Consider the following 16,419-nt stretch of genomic DNA (forward strand, 5'->3'; position numbering starts at 1 on the left):
ATTAGCTTAATTTCTGTCCTCTTCTATGTGGATAATGAAAAAGTTTGCAATCGTCACTTAAAAGTGTGAAACTGTTAAGGCGTATTTAGGACACTCTAATGGAGTTCTCTCATAAAACATCTTCGCTACGTGACATGTCAAACTATCTAAGCTCATAATAGCTTGGAAATATCTGAAGGAATTTTATATTCTGCGAGGAACATTGAAGAATATAACGGGACATTTTAATATAACCGGATGTTCTCTAGGGTAAACTACTAGTTTACTAAACATTCTTAATATATTTTGTATGAAACTGTAATAATAATAAACATAAAAGCCCTTTATTCACTGACCTTTTAGCTACTCTTATTTACCAGCAGTATCTTAAATCTAATTTAGATAGCGGTAATAATAATTTATTAGCAAACACTTTGGTCAGGTTGTCTGTCGACATAGGCCTCCCCAAATAATACTACTACTAAGGTAACTTAATAAATGATTTTTATAATTAGTCGTTAAATTAGATCTACCTGCAGAGAATCAGATCCAGAGAATATAAGAATATATAAAAAATCCTTTTAGTATTTTAAATGGAAGCCATATTATCCGACTCATTGGTCTAGTGGTTAGTACCCCTAGTCAGGGGATCGAACATCGATGTGATGAGCATTTGGTGTTGTGCTTAGGTCTTGGGTGTTTAAATATGTATTTATATTATGTCTATCTATCTATAATATGTATGTATATCCGTTGCCTAGTACCCATAACACAAGTTTCACCAGCTTAGCATGGGACTAGGTCAATTGGTGTGAATTGTCTTTGAAAAAAAAAAGTGTTGTTATAATTTGTCGTTAAATTAGATCTACCTGCAGAGAATCAGATCCAGAGAATATAAAAGTATATTTAAAAAATCCTTTTAGTATTTTAATGGAAGCCATATTATGTTTTTATTACAGCGTCGTTTAGTCCACAAAGATAATTAAAGTTTCCAAATATTAATTTCGATTTGTGTAAGTAATCCTCACTGGCACAATCTCTCCTGCCACTACTACGCCGATTTTAGGTCTTTCGACCTAATCGAGGAATTGCTTAGTGAACTGTCTCCTAACTTTCTGTATCTGTTTTATATTTGGCCTAAGTAATTATGACCCCAACGACACAACTTACGTCCAGTGACCTGATGCTCATGTTCTCCATCTCTTATATTCCTGCATCCTGTTTAATCCTAAAACTCCTTCCTATCTCAAATACTTATAGATATCTTAAAAATTGCTGCTAATTTACCGTTATAAAATAGGATTAAAAAACAAATGAATTTATTCAATAGTAGTAGGAACAGCAGTTGAATTTGTATCAGAAGCATCAGAACCAGGTCCAAGTTTCTCTACTAAGTCTGTAGTAGCATCAGTAGTTATTGCTTTTATTGTTGTAGCATCAACGGAAGTTTTCTTAATTGTTTTTAATTGCATCTTGTTTTCGCAACCCACGTAGACATTGACGGATATGGGATACCCGTAGATGGATTGCAGACGAAGGACCAGGTATTTATGACGTAAGCCCCCTCGGATAATCTCGATTGTTGGTCCACGGCCTATGCCGAGTCGGTCGACTACTCTGAAGTATGTTATCTGAAATATATATGCGAATAATCAGTTGGTATAAATTTAAATTCAAATTCAAAAATAATTTATTCACGTAGGTAACACAATGTACACTTGTGATTCGTCATTAAAGAAATAAATATTAATGCTTCTAATTTTACATTTACTGCCAGTTCTCAAATCAAGGGCGTAGAACGGAAGAGAAGAACTGGCAATAAACTCCCCGCCACTCTTTTTAATCGCCATGTTTTTTTTTTACACAACGTTTGTAAGGAGCTGCAACCATTACACCATGTTAATAATAATAACATAAATTAAAAACAAAGACTTGTCCCCTATCAGCAGGAGGCATGGTGAAATAGGAGCACGCACTTACATTCTCGTGGGAACAACACGCAAACACAAAGTCGAAATAATTAACATCACCGCATACACGAATTCAAGTACGACCAGTCACCACAAGTAGCACCCGTTCACGTGCGTATATGTGAACTAAAGCAGTGTTTGCCTAGTGCCTTCAGCGTGGTGAGGTGCCGTTGCCTTTAGGCTTTCGCAGGTACAATCTGGGCAATTTGGGCATGGATGCTTTGGGCGGTATCTGCATAAAGTGCCTAGTGCAGCCGTTGTGAGCGGGGAGAATACTCTGGCTGAGTGTGTAACCTGGACAAGAGAACTTCATGACCTGGCATCGGTATTGGCTATGCTAGGAAGTGAGGAGGCTTGGAGTGCAATGGTCTGTGAGCATGTAATGCTGCAGAGGCGATTGAGGGAGAGGTCTGGTGTTGACCCTAGACTGGACTGGCTGGTGGTTCAAGACTGGGGCCTCGGTCTCGAGTGGCCCGAAAACGCAGGTCGTGATTGAGCTCTCTATGTGGGGAATAAGCTCGTATCCCTTGGGTAGAATGCCTGGCGAACCCCGAAGGCCTATCTTAAGGGCATGTAAAGGGCAGAGGTTTTCTAGTGGGTGGGGTCTCAGCAGACGGCTTTGAGTGTAGACCCAGACCCACGATGTCAAGCTCGACATCTATGGCGCGGGCCTGCGTAAGCGCATTTTCACCTTATTAAAAAAAAAGTGCCTTTGTAAAGGAAAATAACACAATAAAACTGGCACGACTTAGACACATAAAAAGTCGATGCTGTGTGTCAAGCACGGAAGACCTACTTTTGTAGAATAACAAATGATCACAAATCAGATACAGGCACCTGTTAAAAAAAAATCGCTCATGTCTCAATCACCTTAAGACTGATTCTGACTAATCATACTAATCATACTCCCTCGCCTACTAATACAATAGGGAAACTTACGGGACACTTAAAAATTCTCCCATATTTCGCATAAACTTTCCTGAAAGGCACTCCCTCCTTATACAATCTATCTTGGGCGACTAAAAAATCATTCCTTTTAAACATTCCCACATAAAAGTCTCTGCCAGTTACAACATTTATAAAACAACATAAAAGTATTGTAGACACTCTCATTGCTAGACTGTTAAATTTGTAATTATATTTTAGTATTATTTTTATAGGTACACGATAAGCTCATATTGCTAATGCGATGGAAAATCTTTATCTAAGTGCATAATTAAATTTTAACTGGCCGAAGAAATTAAGAAAAAATATTTTGTACGAAAGAAAAGCGAATTATTTTATGTTTTTTTTAAGTCCAAAAACAATTATCATTTGTAATGTAGCTAAAATACAAATATAACCTTTCAATTACTAATAAAAATGTTATAATCAAATATTGTAATGACATTACAACGAAATTTCATTTATATTTTAGAGTGAATCATTGATTCTTCGCTTCTATTTGGATATCTACTAAACTTATTTAAATAATTAGTAAACTAACTAAAATGACCGTGTACCGTGTACGTGTACATCTTCAAGCATAACTAGTTCCTATGTATGTACGTGCCCTGGCTGTACAGTTTGATCACTTATAAGCATGACGATTTCCTAAATCGTCGGAGTCACGCCCCGAGAGTATAGCCCGACGCAGGCACTCTCTTCGACTGTTACTTTGCAGTCAATCGTTTCATTACAATTAATTGTATCATGGGAGCCACGCCCCGAGAGCATAGCCAGACGTCGGCACTCTCTCTGATTGTTAGATTGCACTCATTATATAGCAATTAACATAATTATTATTTCGCTCATATTCTATTGTATTACGCGAGTGATAAATATAGAGTAAGTTAAAAATATTCTATTTTTTCGAACCCCTGATGACCCAGGAACCGTACAGCCCTGCGATTCTGTAACTCACTTTTCGAACTCACACAGCGGTTTTCGCATCGGCGGTCGCTCTCAAATCAGTCGTGAAGCAGTCATTTTATGATTTGGCTTTCTGAAAAGATGGGAGCTTGTAGTTTATTGTTTATTAGAATGCCAAATCATAAAATGACTGCTTCACGACTGATTTGAGAGCGACCGCCGATGCGAAAACCGCTGTGTGAGTTCGAAAAGTGAGTTACAGAATCGCAGGGCAGACCGTTTATTCTCACTGAACGCCTTTGAGTATGTTATATAAACTAAAAACTTAAAAGCTAATCTTACATATTTATGAACAGCGAATAGTGATATTCATAGAAGGTTTACAGTAGTGAGTCCATAGATAATATGAAATCCGAACAATACAATATTTATCAAGAGCTATCTGTGATGCAGGGATTATTGTCAGGTTGTCACTCGAACAGGCGCCTTTAATAAAAATTTCCAATATGCATCCCTGTTCATCTTGAAGGCTGTCGGTAAGAATTTGTGAGATTTCGCAAGAATATTGCATATAAACTTGTGAAGCACAAATATATTTGCTATGACTTTTCAAAAATTCACATTGATGTGGGAACGGCTTTGTCAGTAATGGCTCCATCGATGTAGATGAAAAGTATAGACATTAGATTAGATTAGATTGGAATGAAAATAACTTTGAAATATCAGAATGTTAATTAAGTCTACAAAGAATTAAGATGCGATTCAGGAAATATACTTGATTATATATCTAATATATAAAATTCTCGTGTCACAGTTGTCGTTGCCATACTCCTCCGAAACGGCTTGACCGATTTTGATGAAATTTTTTGTGCTTATCCGGTATCTATGAGAATCGGCAAACATCTATTTTTCATCCCCCTAAATGTTAGGGGTAGTCCACCCCTAAATTTTTTATTTTTATTTTTTTATGATACAGCATTAAAAATACATACAACCCCTAACTTTCACCCCTCTACGATCAACCCCTATTTTTTTATTATAAATGATATACATGGCAAAACGACGTTTTCCCGGTCAGCTAGTATATATGTATGTAGTGCTCTTTTGGATTGTAAATAATGTATATTTTATATTTTAATACCGAACTTTAATACGAACCAATTCGACTTTGGGTCCTTCAAGAAAATAGCGTATCAATTTTTAAAAAGCCGGCAACTTATTGAGAGTTTCTATGGGCGGAGGTTTCTATCACTTAACATCAGATGAGCTTCCTGCCCGATTGCCCTGTTCTATAAAAAAAATCCAGCAATGAAGCTTTATGTTAGTTTATAAGTAATGTAATAGATCGTGTTTCTTCCTTTTTTAAATATGTCTTCGTCAATCAAACACTGTCCAAAACTCAGCCTAGAATCAGTTAGCGCCACAAAGGTCTCTTTGAAGTATTAATCCATATTTGTTAAATGATTTAGTCAAAATTCATTTATTCATATAGGTAACACAATGTACACTTATGAACGTCACAAAAGAAATATACATTAAATGCTTCTAATTTAACATTTACTGCCAGTTCTCAAATCAAGAGCGTAACGGAAGAGAATAACTGGCAATTAACTCTCCGCCACTGTTTTTAACCGCCAAATTTTTTGTTTTACACAACGTTTGTAAGAAGCTGCAACCATTACACCGTGTTCCACATGACATCTTAAGTAATAAATAATAATAAAATAAATAAAAATAGTAACAATTCAGTCTCGGTTGCTGTCTTATTCGTTTGTAAACAAAAGTATCTATGGTGGAGCATATCTCATTGTCAACACATCAGGACACCATTAGTGGTACACCGAACACGCATCAAAGATTTCATCCCTTCAACTAAATTAGAATTAAAATCAAGAAAAGAGCGTACCAATTCTTTTAAAGACCGGCAACGCATTCGAGGGCCCTCTGGTATTAAGCGTGTCCATGGGCAGTATCAATTAACATCAGATGAGCCTCCTTTTAGTTTGCCCACTGTTCTATAAAAAAAATCGTCAGTTTGTGTCTCCGCCGACAATCTGGTGATTAAGGTATTTAAAATTAATTTAAACGAAAATAATTATTATAAAGAAAACAAAGAATTGCTATGACCAATTATGGGCTTAATTGAGACAAATTAACTTATTATTCAGTGGGATAATGAATATCCCTAACAATGGAGCTAATTCCGGTGAAATCGAATGTAATATCAGATAATCTTCGGGATGGCATCTTTTATTAGGTAATGAGGTGGTACAAAGTTATAAATGAGGCTTTCAGTTGACTAATTTATTGTTTGAATGCCTATTGTGTGTTTGAATGTCTGTATTGTATACTTGTAGCAAGGGTATTGCGATATTTGTTTTAAAATAAGTGTTTGATGATTTGCTATTTTAAAAGAGTACCGAGAGTTTTTTACGGCGGCTTTTTCTCTCGGCCTACACCCTCTGTCTTCTTTGCCGATGAGTAGGGATGCCTACAGATTCAATTTAATGACGTGGAATAAGTGATACCTGTATCTTATGTTCCATAATAAACATATTTTGTTTTATCTTAATTTTACTTGCAAGTTTTTAATATTATCAAAATTCTTAACGTACATAATATGATTAAAATACTAAAATCATTGCCATCAGCCTCCGCTTAGGAGTGCCCATATGTACTCCCCATAAGTGTCGCTGTGGCATTGAAGTAAGTAGCCTTGGACACCAAAGGATTAGGATCATTTAAATAATCGCCAAATTTAATATAAATATATAAAGCTAGTAGACTCAGTCAAGCGCTACTGTGGCTAAGATGTTTGTTATAATACATAGTAGTAAACTATTCAAGAGAAACGGCAGGGGACCACCAATCCACCATGCTTTTTTGGAGGTTATGCCATTAAACTGTAGCTTATGTGAAACGTTGGTACTTTCAACACAGCGCCATCTGTTAGAATTGTGACTATCAAATAATAAACAAATGTTTTGCAATAAAATAATACTGCGGGTATAAATTTAGATGCAAGCTATCCTATCTTTTAAGTTGGATCAAACTACACACGGTGTGCAAATTTGATTGATATCGGTTCGGTAGTTTAGGAGGATAGCGGACAAACAACGTGACACGTAATTTATATATATTAAGATATAAAAAGCTTTATTATTAAATTACGGTTTGAATTTATTCAGTGATAATTCTTTAATTTCGCCAGGAAGTTGGTTGTAAAAACGAATTCAATTTCCATATAAGGACTGGTTTATATATAAAATGACGCCACAGTAACAATTAGTGCATCAAGCACTATAAGTTAAGTGAATTTCATTGAAAGCGTAAACAGTCTTTGAAAGGTAAAAAAATCACTAAGCAGGGAAGAAAAATAGCATATCAATCAATCTGATTGGAGTCGATTTTGGTTTGGTGCCATTTTATATTTTATTCCCTGAGTTCGAGATTTTATTCATGTTAATCAATTTGTAGTTGTTTCACGAAAAGTAACAATTCTATTACCACGTAGGTTTTTTGTAGCAAAAAGTAGTAGTGTTCAGTTCAGGTTCTCTATAATAAAATTCATCATTATTGATTCAGCTTAGAAATCGTGATACTTGGCGATTTTAACGCCCACCATACCGATTGGCTCGGCTCTGAAACTACCGATCACGCGGGAAGATCCTTTCACGACTTTGCTTTAGCCTACGACCTGACACAAATGGTCCCTGCGATTACGCGAATACCAGATGTGGATGGTCATAAACCCTCTTTGTTGGACCTTCTGCTGACTTCACATCCGGAGAACTATCAAGTCTCTGTTGACCCGCCATTGGGTTCATCAGATCATTGTGTGGTCCGGAGTACTGTGCCATCTACGCGCCCTTCACGGCCCCGCTTTATGGGTTGTAGCCGTATTTGGCACTATAAGTCAGCAGATTGGGACGGGATGCGGTCTTTCTTTGCGTCCTACCCTTGGGGGCTTATGTGCTTTTCGCCGGAAGCTCCAGATTCCGTCGCCGCCTCTGTCGCCGAAGTGGTTCTGCAGGGCATGGAACTCTTTATTCCATTTTCTGCGGTGCCGATCGGTGGCAAGTCTCAGCCCTGGTTTAAACGTTCTTGCAAGGCGGCCTCGCGTCGAAAGCGAGAATGCTTTAAGGCATGGGCGGAAGCGGCGAAATCTCGTGATGCCAATACCAGCGAACTTAAAACAGCATATAACTCAGCCTCCAGGTCCTTCAAACGGGAAATCACTAAGGCAAAGTCAGAGCACATTGCCAGATTTGGCGAGAGATTGGCCCAACTCCCTTCAGGGACTCGAGCCTTCTGGTCTCTCGCCAAAGCTGTCCAGGGGAATTTTTGTCAGCCCTCCATTCCGCCACTGCACAGGGAGGATGACTCTCTGGCCCACACTGCGAAGGAGCATGCCGACCTTCTGGGCTGTCTCTTCGCGTCCAACTCGACTTTGGATGACCGAGGGAGATCACCACCGACCATTTCGCGGTGTGATTCCTCGATGCCGGAAATCACATTCCGGCAACGTGCTGTCCGCAAAGCACTATCTTCCTTGGACATTCATAAGTCGAGCGGGCCGGATGGTATCCCCCCAATTGTGCTGCGTACTTGTGCTCCTGAGTTGGCTCCGGTCTTAACGCGCCTTTTCCGGTACCTGTACTCGCTCGGCACTGTCCCGAAGTGCTGGAAGACCGCTTCGATACATCCGATCCCAAAAAAAGGCGATCGCTCTGATCCGTCCAACTATCGCCCAATAGCTATAACCTCCTTGTTCTCCAAAATAATGGAAACCATTATTAATTGCCAGCTCTTGAGTTATCTAGAAGGCCACCAGTTGATTAGCGATTCTCAGTACGGCTTTCGTCGTGGTCGCTCAGCTGGTGACCTCCTTGTATACCTTACCCATAGGTGGGCAGAGGCAATTGAGTCCAAGGGGGAGGCGCTGGCGGTAAGTTTGGACATAGCGAAAGCCTTCGATCGGGTGTGGCACAGAGCACTGCTCTCGAAGCTTCCAGCCTATGGGCTTCCCGAGAAATTATGCGATTGGATCTCCAGCTTTCTGGCCGATCGGAGCATCAAGGTCGTCATCGACGGAGCATGTTCCGACCTTAAACCCGTGAACAAGGCTGTGTTCTATCCCCGACCCAATTTCTTCTGCATATCAATGATATGTTGCAACTTAGCAACATTCACTGCTATGCGGATGACAGCACTGGGGATATTCTTTACACTGGCCGGGCAGGTATTTCTCGGGCAGTTGTTGATGAGTACCGGAACAAACTTGTGTCTGAAGTCGAAACTCTACTACGTGGAGTCTCAGACTGGGGCAGACAAAACCTAGTCCAATTTAACCCCAAGAAGACACAAGTTTGCGCGTTTTCCGCTAAAAAAACACCCTTTGTCGCTACTCCTCTTTTCGAAAACACTCTTCTTAAAGCCACAGCCAGCATTGGAATACTTGGCGTTGACATATCGAACGACGTTCAGTTTCGCGGTCACTTGGAGGGAAAGGCTAAATTAGCCTCCAAAAAGCTTGGTGTGCTCAGCAAGGCGAGGCGGTACTTCACTCCGGGCCACCGCATGCAACTATATAAAGCGCAAATTCGGCCCCACATGGAGTACTGCTCTCACCTCTGGGCGGGGGCTCCCCAGTACCAGCTCCTTCCACTTGACCGTATACAACGCAGAGCGGTTCGAATCGTCGACGACCAATCCCTCTCCGAGCGGCTTGATCCTTTGGCGTTGCGTAGAGATGTGGGGTCACTCTGCATCTTCTACCGCATTTACCATGGAGAGTGTTCAGAGGAGTTGTTCGGATTAATACCTGCAGCTGAATTTCATCATCGGACGTCGAGACAGAATACGAAATTCCACCCGTATCACCTCGACGTCCGCCGTTCCACAACTGAGCGTTTTTCAAGGCAGTTTTTGCCGCGCACAACCACTATGTGGAACCAGCTGCCCACTGAAGTATTTCCGAACCAATTCGGCTTAGGGTCCTTCAAGAAAAGAGCGTACCTATTCTTAAAAGGCCGGCAACGCACTCGCGAGCCCTCTGGCATTGAGAGTGTCCATGGGCGGCGGTATCACTTAACATCAGGTGAGCCTCCTGCCCGTTTGCCCCCCGTTCTATAAAAAAAAAAAAAAAGCTCCGTGCAAAAGTGTAACAAACAAACATCACATCTAATAATACACATTTTTTTTTGTTAGGCTTCATAAATTTTATTTAACAGAAAGTCTATAAACTAATATAACTACTTAAATTTAATATAGATGATTGTAAAACTATGTATGTAGAACTAAAATACAAAGCTAAACTCTACCAACATTGTAGCCGTTAGCATATATGTACAAACTTGAAATAAAGTTATATAGACGGACTAACCTAATTTACTAATTAGCTAATGGACAGTGTTTACGTATTTTTGAGGCTAATGTTTATAAAATATGACTTTAAAAAGGAGTTCTTCAGGACCAAGACAAGCAGGACAGACAAACAGGCAAGCAGGCAATAAATCTAGTGTAGTGAATATAAGTGCAAGTACGGTATCTCGGACACACGAATATAGTGTCAAAACATTAAAGAACACTAAGACTGTTAATGATTACCTTAGCTTAAGCTTTTCACTATTAAAGTAGAAAATTAAGTCAACATAATATTACTTTTTAGCCAACATTATTTATTGTATACGCTTTATGATGTGTAAAGACAGTTATAAATAATATGGCGCTATAGCTTTTTTAGATCTGGGCCTCAGATTTTTGAATCTGTTTCATGATCATTTGTCAATCTAATAGGCAAGTAGGTGATCAGGTTTCCTCACGATGTTTTCCTTCAAACGAATGTTAAATGCGCACATAGACAGAAAGTAGATTGGTGCACAGCGGGGGATTGAACCTAGGACCTCAGAGATGACAGACGCACGCTAAAGCCACTCAGCTAACTCTGTGTTTAAAGCCAGTTAATAAAGTTAGAAATTACAATTGTATAAGGTCACTAATAAATAGTCTGAAATTGTTATAAAAATCGTGTCAAATAGCCCATTATACCATGTATCTCTCAAGACCCTTTGTACACGTATAATAAAAAGAAAATGTTCTCAATTTATACCAACACACTTAAGAAACTTATTACAATTTTCCTATACAAAAAAATCTCTTGTATAATATGAATGAAGACGTGTTAAGTGAACGCTTAACACTCACAATAGAATATGGGAAGCGTTGTTAGCGCTCTCAAATCCGGCTTTCACACTAATGTGTTTATTTATAAGCAATTTCCTTCATAGCTGCGGAATATACGGTATAGTATTCGTGAAATCACGCCACGTTTTTTACGTATAACATGTAACTCGGAACAAATTGATCTAGTCGTTTAACACCACCTAGTAATAAACCGGTTTTCCTTACGCACAAAACTATGGATTGAAGTATTAATATGTTTATCTTAATATATATAAATCATGCGTCACGTTCTTTGTCCGCTATGGACTCCTAAACTAATTAACCGATTTTAAATTAAATTTGCACACCATGTGCAGTTTGATTCAACTTAAAAGACAGGATAGCTTACATCTTAATTGATACTCGCAATATTATTTTATTGCAAATTATTTGTTTATTATTTGTCACAATTCTAACAGATGGCGCTGTGTTGAAAGTACCAACTTTTCACATAAGCTACAATTTAATGGCATAACCACCAAAAAAGGATGGTCACCATGGGTCCCCATGACTGGTGTTCTCTTACCGTTTCCCTTGAATAGTTTACTACTATGTAATATAGCAAAAACTTTAGCCACAGCAAAGCTTGGCCGAGTCTGCTAGTATATTTATATAAACTTCGTTACATTTATAGTAAAACAAATAACATAATACATAAGGGATGCAACGAGCAGCCTTATCGCTAACAAGTGATCTCTTCCAGGCAACCCTAGTAAGGAATAAAATCAAATAAGAAATATGATGGGTAAAGTGCAAGAAGTGCATCCAAATCTTATAAAATTAATGAATATTAAATGTACCTGACATAGATAAAAAATCACACACACAGCCGTCATTGTGGGTTGTGCGCTTAAACCACTGCAGGTACTGCTGCTCATTTAGGGGAGGGCAACCGGAGCTACAGCTCCGAGACCAACAAGAAAGAAGGGGGGGGGGGGAGAGACGTAAAAAAAGAAATGCCGACTAATGAACAACTTGTTCTTTTATATTCTTTAAGAATCTACATGGTTTCGCACTAAATTATTTATTGAAAAACTCAAATTAAACATTGTTCAAATAAAGTTTGGGGGCTGAGGGCCTCCAGTCTTTTGTTACCCCGAGGCCTCAAAATCAGGCCCTCTAAGGCTAGGCTAGGCTAACTGGTTGTTTTTCACTATATATCTGTTAGTTATTACGCTTACGTCTTCGTTCACGATTGAGTATTGTATTTTTACAACAATATAAGGGTCGGCATTATAATGAAAAAGTAAAGATCCCAGTGTATAGGGAAGAAGTCTATTAATAGCTAATGACTTTTATAATACGTCTAATACATTACCTAATAATTATTACATAATCTAATCTCTGATTACATGACCTTATAAAACTTAAAACGCATACAGTGTTACTAAAGATTTTAAATTAACTTAATTAAGCAATAAATAGGAATTAGCTTCAGGGGCCTAGGGAGAAAATTATCCCTGAAATGTCTTATCCGTCAAATGTTAAGACTAACGCAAGAATAATTTAAGAATTGATACGCTCTTTTCTTTCCCGAAGTCGAATTGGTACGGAAATACTTCAGTGGGCAGTTGGTTCCACACACTGGTGGTGTGCGGCAAAACGCTCAGGTGTGAAACGATGTCGAGGTGATACGGATGGTATTTTGTATTCCGCCTTGACGTCCAATAGTGAAATTCAGCTGCTGGTCCCTGTAATTTAAGTTGTTAACAGCTAGCTTTTAATAATAAAGTGGCACTTGAAGAAAAAGAATCAGTTATTTCATAAAAAATACCACATATTAGAACATAATGCTCCCTGGTATATTCGCAATAACGACCTCCATCGGGACCTTAATATAGATCGCCACAAAAATAAAAAAGACTGCTGGAGCCCATCCACCATCACGTGAATGTCGAGGCTATTCAACTCCTTGACACCACGGGCCTAGTGAGAAGACTGAAAAGGACAAAACCATTTGTACTAGTGAATTAGTGTTAGTGCACGTCAGTATTAAATACACAGTGACTGAAAGAAAAAAAAAACAGAACAGAGTGTCTTCCCTTTAATAGAGACTGTAAGTAGTGTTATTGGACACTTTCTTATGTAAAAAATCAGTAAACTAGGTTAGACTTAAATTACTTATTAGTCTTAAGTTAGGCTAGATTGTAATGTTCCATGATGTCTTAGTAAAGACACATGTAAAAAAAAAATTAGAACATCCTGGATTTGAATAAGAGAAACGGGTCATTTATTCGATTTTCTTAGGATTTATTCGAAAAATTTGTCAAATTCATTCTTTTTAGCATAATCACTGAAATGGCATTCAAAATTCATTGAAAACCACACAAAGGCGTTAGGGCGTTACACACGAACCGGAATCGGGCATCGGTTGTACGAGTCAAGAGCACGGACCAAAAACATCGCCAAATAAATTCCACAAAGGGTCCCTTCACTATTGTCCGTCCGGGACAGATAAATTATAATGGCTTTTCATATGAAATGGGTTTGTATTCAATTGACGACATTTCAGTGTTTAGTAGGAATTATTGTGAATTTAGGTGATGTGAATCGTAGACCTTTTTGTTAATTGCAAATTGGAAGTATTAAAGATTTTGCGAGTTTTTGGATAAACTCTGATATTAGTTATTTTAGTGTCTATACGAAATAATTCTAATATTATTTAGAATAATATTTGAAATACGGAAATCATAAATCACTAAGTCTAGGCTTAGCATTTCACATTGTACCCACCTTATTTTTTAAACTTTAGTCAAGGAATACACCCTTACAATTAAATCGTATAACACTAAAGTACAGATTTTTATATAACATTACATTTAGATTTGACTTAAAGATAAATTTTATTTAATTTACAAAAGCTTACCAACGTTCGGTTCCTATTTACATTGGTAAATAAGATATATAAAAATACTTACAAGTTCTTAAAGACAGGAAGAGAAAAAAAATATATCGATTAATAAATTATATAAACTAAAGGAAAATTGATTTAAAAGTGTGAGAAACTATGTCTTGTGAAACTGTGAACGCCTATACGCATACCTCGAAGCGGTAAAAGGACTGTAACAGGTTTGAATCCGGTAAGTTTACGAGTGGAATTACTAAAGGCACTATTCGTGAACTGGATTAGATAAAGGAAAGATTCTAGAGTAATTTAGCTTTTGGCTCATATAAAGTCTTATACTGTAGTTCACGAAGCCACACACTGTAATTTAGAGTGTTTAGAGAAGTTGTTTTGATTAATACTTGCAGCTGAGTTTCATCATCGGATGTCGAGGCAGAATACGAAATTCCACCAGTGTATTTGCGAGTTGGTCCAACGAGAATGTAAGTGCGTGCTTCTATTTCTACATGCCTACTGCTGATAGAGGACAAATCTTTATTTTTTATTTTCCTATTATTTACATAAAGATGCACCTGGAACATGGTGTAATGGTTTCAGCTCCTTAAAAATATTTTGTAAAACAAAAAACTTGGCGATTAAAAAGAGTGGCGGAGAGTTTATTGCCAGTTCTTCTCGTCCGTTCTACGCAATTGATTCGAGAACTGGCAGTAAATTTAAAATAAGAAGCATTTAATATGTATTTTTTTATTGATGATCATAAATTAATTAATGATTTTGAATTTGACTTTAAATTTATCACCTCGACGTCCGCCGCTCCACAACTGAGCATTTTTAAGGTAGTGTCTGCCACGCACCACCACTGTAGAAACAGCTGCCCACTGAAGTATTTCCGAACCGAGACTGGCAACGCACTTGCGTGGCCTCTGGTATTGAAAGTGTAAGCCTTCTGCCCGTTTGCCCCCTGTTTTATAAAGAAACTAATAATATACAGATAATCATAAAAACTCCCAAGATTTAACTAACAAAACCCTCTCAAATAGATATAACGTTCGAAAGCTATCGCATTTTCGTTTTACCATTTACGTAAGCAACTACTCGCCGGGGCACAGTAAAGCGAGGGAGCGAAGATAATTAAAGTACCCACAGAGGTCACTTGGATCTAAATAATTAAATCTGTAATTCGTTGGGCCTATATGAGATTTTCCTAGTTCATATTAATACATTTACACATATAGACTCTAACTTACACTTGTTTTTGGGCCAATTCGCTGATAATTCGAATCTATGGAGAGAGTTAATTTTTTTTTAAATTAAGATACAGGTGATATAATTATAACATATAGTTGTTTAATTGTCAGAATTTTGGTTTCTTGGTAGATTTTATTAGTCTGTGTTAAATTTATAACTACATTGTGCTATTATCAATTTATTTTGTAGTATTTGTATGTGGTATCAAATTATTTCAGTATAGTTAGTATTATTATTATTTTCTTATGTAGCCAAGTCCACATTTCAAGGATCGCCATGCTCGCTTAAATGCCATTGCTTGTGGCGGCGTCCATGCGTTGGGTTGTCTCTCTCCCTAAAATATGGCGAGGGAGCCGATGGCTGGCCATGGGTCATACTCGTGGACGGGTGCTACTTGTGGTGACTGGTCGTACTTAAATTCGTGTATGTATGGTGATGTAAGTGGTTTCGACTATGTATTTGCGTGTTGTTCCCACGAGAATGTAAGTGCGTGCTCCTATTTCACCATGCCTCCTGCTGATAGAGGACAAATGTTTGTTTTTAATTAATTTTATTATTATTTATTACTTAAGATGTTATGTGGAACATGGTGTCATGGTTGCAGCTCCTTACAAATGTTGTGTAAAACAAAAAACTTGGCGATTAAAAAGAGTGGCGGAGAGTTTATTGCCAGTTCTTCTCTCCCGTTCTACGCCCTTGAGAACTGGCAGTAAATTAGAAGTATTTATATTTCTTTTTTGACGTTCATACATTGTGTTATCTACATGAATAAATTATTTTTTACTTTGGCTTGACTTTAACTACAGTTATTAATGATATATTACGAATGTGGTACAGCTGAAATACTAAGTCATAATTTGTAAAGGCAACTTTCAAGAATGAAACGAAAAATTAAGTCACCCGCAAAATGCTACAGCGTACATAGTATAGTATGAAAACGGTATTATGTCTCATCATAAACGAATCATTACGAATGTCGCGTCAAAAATTTCAATTTGCAATTCTTTCTGAACTAACAAGCGGCATGTTACTCGGCGAGGCGAGCTGTCAAGAAGTAAATTAAAGTGTCAATCACGACAGAGGGAGCCACGAGCTTCGTATAAATATTCATATTTCGTAGTTACGTTTTAATTGTGTTTATCACGTACAAAGCTGATTTTCCCATGGCTCGGCTACCATTGCAACGAAAGATTGATTTTAAGGTTCGCTCTATGGTTTGGTGACTGGTCGTACTTGAATTCATGTATGCGGTGATGTTAGTTATTTCGACTATGTATTTGCGTGTTATTCCCACGAGAATGT

The 16,419-nt window shown here is 37.8% G+C and overlaps 1 long non-coding RNA gene across 1 annotated transcript; it reads right to left on the reverse strand.

Annotated features, from left to right (window-relative positions):
- Window positions 1–1,278: 1,278 nt before the first annotated feature.
- Window positions 1,279–3,110, reverse strand: LOC125060537. Its single transcript, XR_007118875.1, has 2 exons — window positions 2,889–3,110; window positions 1,279–1,610 (listed from the first exon to the last, which is right to left on the reverse strand). It is a non-coding gene; the product is annotated as an uncharacterized LOC125060537 (long non-coding RNA).
- Between the last annotated feature and the right edge of the window lie 13,309 nt (window positions 3,111–16,419).

Source organism: Pieris napi, chromosome 21 (assembly GCF_905475465.1).
Source record: "Pieris napi chromosome 21, ilPieNapi1.2, whole genome shotgun sequence".
NCBI classification, from domain to species: domain Eukaryota; kingdom Metazoa; phylum Arthropoda; class Insecta; order Lepidoptera; family Pieridae; genus Pieris; species Pieris napi.